Source organism: Nannospalax galili, unplaced genomic scaffold, assembly GCF_000622305.1.
Source record: "Nannospalax galili isolate Female #2095 unplaced genomic scaffold, S.galili_v1.0 scaffold375, whole genome shotgun sequence".
Taxonomy (NCBI): Eukaryota; Metazoa; Chordata; class Mammalia; order Rodentia; family Spalacidae; genus Nannospalax; species Nannospalax galili.
In genome coordinates, this window is record NW_008337054.1 from 179887 (window position 1) to 184959 (window position 5073).

A 5073-nucleotide genomic window follows, 5' to 3' on the forward strand; every position below is an offset into this window, starting at 1 on the left:
AAAAACATCATCATAATAAAGTCTTATTCGTGACGGTATGTCTCTGTGAAAATGATGTTATAATTTTTCAAGAATTTCATCAGATCAGTTGTTTTAGGTGGAATGTAGGCTCTGAGCTGCCTTCTTGAGAAATTTGGACGGCTTTCCTGGCTAGCAGAAATCTACCAAGATTCTACAGGATGTTCTTTCCATTGTTTGCTTTGAGAAAAAGAGAGTGGATAGTGTTAAGCATATATTTAAAAGGGAAGTATGAAAAGTTTTGACATGTGAATACCAGGAATCAGGATCAATGCCACAAGGGGCCTCAAAATCCCCAAGGATGCTTGATAGAGGCTGCGGCCAATTGCCTTGCCCTACTCAGGCCTACAATTACTCTGCAGTCATTGTACAGGCCCCTTTGTTTTGTTTTGCTGTTCTTGAGACAAGTTCTCATGTAGCTGAGGCTGATCTCAAACTCCCTATGTATCCAAGAAAGAATGAGCTTAAACTTCTGATCTTCTAGCCTTTCCCTCCCACCTGCTAGGATTACAGGTGTGTGCCACCATGCCCTGTCTTGTACAGGTTTCTTTTAAACAGCTTTCCTGTTCATTCATTCCTTTTTAAAAAAAGATATTTAACATTTTCTTTATAGCGTGTGTGTCTCTCTGTGTGCGCGTGCGCCCTCCACAGCATGAGTGTGGAGGTCAGAGGACAACTTGTGGAGTTGATTCTCTCCTTTTGTCATGTGAATTCTTAGGATCAATCTAGGTTATTGGCTTGGTGGTAAGCACCTTTACCCATCTTGCTGGCCCTAGCTCTCTTGTTCTCTGACACAAGACATCTAATTAGTTTAAAAAAAAAAAAGTTGAAATAAAAAACAGATTTCTGGCCTTTAAAATTAAGAATTTCAAGCACAATTATTTTTAGATTTAATATTTTAGTTTAGTATAATAGAACCATTTAAACTAGAAAGGGTGCTAACCCATTTTCTCTTTCTGTATCTAAAAGGAATGATGACGGTCTATAATTTTTGTAATGACAGTGGTACCCTATGTTTTGTTAGTTAGAACCTTTCAGCTCTCCTCCCTTCCTTTCAGGGAATCCTATAAATTAAATGGTCTGAGAAAGCAAACCCATAGCTGAGTGCCTACATGGGTTTTGGTTATTTAGTAGGAGACTGGAGCCAGCTCTTCACATCCTTCCACCACTTTCAGCTCAGGGCCTTTAATGCAGTTTTAACCTTGTCCATTAAATAGGGACTCACCTCACACAAGCACTGTCTGATTCCCAAAGTGGTTCTGCCCTCATTCCCCATGGTATCTCAGATGACTTGGTTACCCTCAGGTCTCTTATCTATAAAGCAGGAGAAATAATATTACTTACTTAATACTTTGCAGTTTGCACGATTATGGAACAATGTCTTTATTCATGGAAAATCTCATACTTGTTAAAATTTACCATCACAAATAGGACTTTATACTTGTTTCTATCAAAAAGCCGAATTTTAAACAGATGCTCGGACTGGTGGTTCGTATCCATCAGCTCGTTCACCTTTAGCGCCTGTCTCATCACTAATGGCTTTTCACCTTCATCATGAAGCCCCATGAGTTTTCCCAATTCAAACTTGGGCTTCTTCAGCATTTTGATTATTCTAACAAAGACATCATGCAGAAGATAAAGAGACTGGCAAGCCTTTCCTGTGTCTTCCCCAGTGCTGTCTGAAATCAATTTATTACTTCTGTTAAGTCATTTGTCTGCACTTCTCAGGCCATGATTTTTATCTTTTTTTTCCCAGATGTTTGACCTGTTGATACTACACATAGGAGGTCCTGTATATCTGACTTTCATTTTTAGAACAAAGAAAATAACCATCAATTGTCTTGACATCAACATTTCTGTGATTTGTTTTTGTTGTTTGGGTTTTTGTTTGTTTATTTTTTGGAGGCAGTTTCTCCCTGTAGCCCCTGCTGGCCTGGAACGAGCTATGTAGACCAAATTGGCCTCCATCTCCCAGAGATCCTCCTGTCTCTACCTGTGGAGTGGTGGGCTTAAAGGCATGTGTCACCGTGCCCAGCTATTTCCGTGATTTTTTTTGACCACGGGACACATTTTGTCCTGGGTAAGATCCATGCCATGGAAGTCAGACAGTTTTTGCCTGAATATCTTCAGTATTTAGCTTGAATTTTCTAAATGCAGCTTCATCATTCTGTAGATCAGCAAGACTCATTTCAAACACATGAGCCTTGAAACCGTCAGATGGGATTTTGGTTCCTTGAGTCCTTGTGACTAGTGTTTCCCCAATATTACTAATACTGAACATAGCCAGGACATTCACATCATACCAATCCTTCTTAAAAAATGGATTAACCACTTTCTTCCTGGCTCCCTTCTTGCCGCCTTTTGTCAGGTGCTTGTTTTACCAGCTGCCAAGGTGCCGCTCTGAGAACCAAAAGTACTTTGTTAAAATTTTAATGGGGGGCTGGAGAGATGGCTCAGCTGTTCTTGCAGAGGATCCAGGTTCAATTCCTAGCACCCACATGGTAGCTAACAATTGTCCTTAACTCCAGTTCCAGGGGATCTGACATCCTCTTCTGGCCTCTGTGGGTGTTGTGCAACATGGGTGCACTTACAAACCTGCAGGCAAAACACACATACACATAAAATAAATAAATAAAATTTAAGAGGCTTTTATAGAAAGAAGAATCAGTTAAAAAGAGAATTTAATAGTCAACTGTAATCCCTTCAGATCTTTGGGAGGTACTGGGAAGATGGAAGCCTATAGGAAGCTATTTTTCATCTTTTTTCCCACTTTTGATGGGGATTGAACTTAAGGCCTTGTGCATGCTAGGGAGGTACCCTACCACTGTGCTAGGTCCCTAGTTGGGGATTTTGTTTCTTTGCTTTTTGAGACAGCCTATGGTGTGTAGCTAAGGCTGACCTGGAACTGGAAATCCTCCTTACTCCACCTGGGGGTAGGAGAGGGTTGTCAGTTTACAGACACTCCTACTGAATCCCTTCTTGCATGTTAGGTCTTTCCTAGTTTCTGGCTTATAGTTCACAGTTCAGTTTTACCTTGCTGGCATTTCCAGAGATTTACAGTGAGCAGAAAACTTGGTGTTTCTCTCTTCTTAAAGTTTCTCTCAAGAATCTGCTAGATCTGCATGGAGAGCTGGCTATATATCCCCCTCCCTCCTCTTCCTCTTCCTCCTCCTCCTGCATTCTCTACCCTACCCCCCATTTACTAAGCACCTATCAACCTACCATGGTTTCTTACAACAGTAAATGTCATGGGTATCCCAGAGACAAATGCTGACATTCTTGAGCACACTCTCCCAGGGAGACAGCCACAGACAGTCTGAGCTCAAGGGTAGAGCAGCCACCACAGCAGCCAATTCACTAGGGACATCCACACTGAAGTTTCTTAAAAGCTTTCAGGGTTCTTCTGTGTTGTTGTTTTGAAGATTTTATTCATTTTTCTTTAAAAAAATATTTTAATTTTTAAAAAAGTTTTTTTAATTGAATTTTTGTGTATTTCATACAGAACATCTCAATCAATCTTAATCATCTTTATACCCCCCCCATCCCCACTGGCACCCTCCCATACCCCCCCAGCCCATCCCTGTTAAGACCCACTGTGTCAAGTCAGTGTCTCCAGACATTCCTCAGTGCAAGTCCATCCACTGAGGTCTAGTCAGCCTATCTAGAATCCCTTGTTTTAGGAAGATTATTATTTTTTGTGCATATGTATGTGTGTCTGTGTGAGTTTATGTGTCTCAGATGTGTGTAGAAACCCACAGAGAAAGGACATCAGATACCTGGGAACTGGAGTTACTGGCAGTATTAGCCATCATGAAGGTGCTAGGAACCAAGTCTGGGTCCTCTACAAGAGCAGCCAGTGCTCTTAACTGCTGAGCCATCTCTCTAGCCCCCAAATCTTTTTATTTTTGAGACAAGTTTGCATTAAGCTACTCTGGCTGGCCTGGAACTTGCTATGTAGACCACGCTGACCTTGAGCTCACAGTTTCCTGCATCTGCCTTCCAAGTGCTGGGATTAAAGGTGTGCGCCACCACACCTGGCTTTCAGGGTTCTTCCAACAGGTTTCAGTTCATACTTAAATTCTGAAGGAATCCACATACACAATTTTTTGTGAGACAAGGTCTCACAATGTAGTCTTGGCTTGGAACTCACTAAAGATCAGGCTGGTCTTGAACTTACAGAGCTCTGCCTGCCTCTGCCTCAAAAGTACTGATATTTAAAGGCATGCACCAAAGGTCCTGGCCATACAGGATTTTTTATTTTATGTGTGTGAGTGTTTTGCTGGCATGTACTTAAGTGCACCATGTGCATACAATACCCTCAGAGGCCAGAAGATGGTCCAGGTGCCCCTGAAACTGGAGTTGTTAGCCACCATATGGGTGCTGGAAACCAAACCTGATCCTTTGAAAGAGCTAACAGTGCTCTTAACCAATAGGTATCTCTCCAGCTCCCACACAGGACTTGTTTGTTTGTTTTTCATTTACATGGCTTATTTTAAACCATTATTTATTTTTTTAAATTTTTAATAACTACATGATTAGAAGAAGCATTTCATTACAGCTTTAACATATTCAATAACACACTCCAGAGCAAGAGTACATCTCTTTCACAAGTCACTGTAAGTTTCTAGGTTCACAGTTGAATTAATGCAGTTATACAATATTGAACTTAGTATAAGCCCTGTAAGGCATAAAATTAAATGAGTTTTTAACCTTTAAAAAAGATCTCCATTTCGTTGTTAAAATACACAGTTTCATACAGAAAAATTCATTTTAAGGCAATTGACATTGAGACGTTTTCACATGCATTTCTAATCTCTCTATATATATGACTATTACTGGTCACAATCGCTTACTTTCTGAGTTGTGTGTATGTCTACAAAGTCTGTATGTCTACAAAGTCATCGGGTAGATTTCAATGGTAATGTTTATCACCTCTACTAATTAACATGACGTAAATTTCCATGCTTCCTCCTCAAATATAATACATTTTTAAAAATTTGTTGATTTCTTTGTGTGTGTATATCACACAGAACATCCCAAACCATCTTATTCAAC

General features: G+C 40.3%; 1 pseudogene; it reads right to left on the bottom strand.

Moving 5' to 3' along the window:
- Positions 1 to 1483: 1483 nt before the first annotated feature.
- Positions 1484 to 3827, bottom strand: LOC108490763 (annotated as a pseudogene).
- Between the last annotated feature and the right edge of the window lie 1246 nt (positions 3828 to 5073).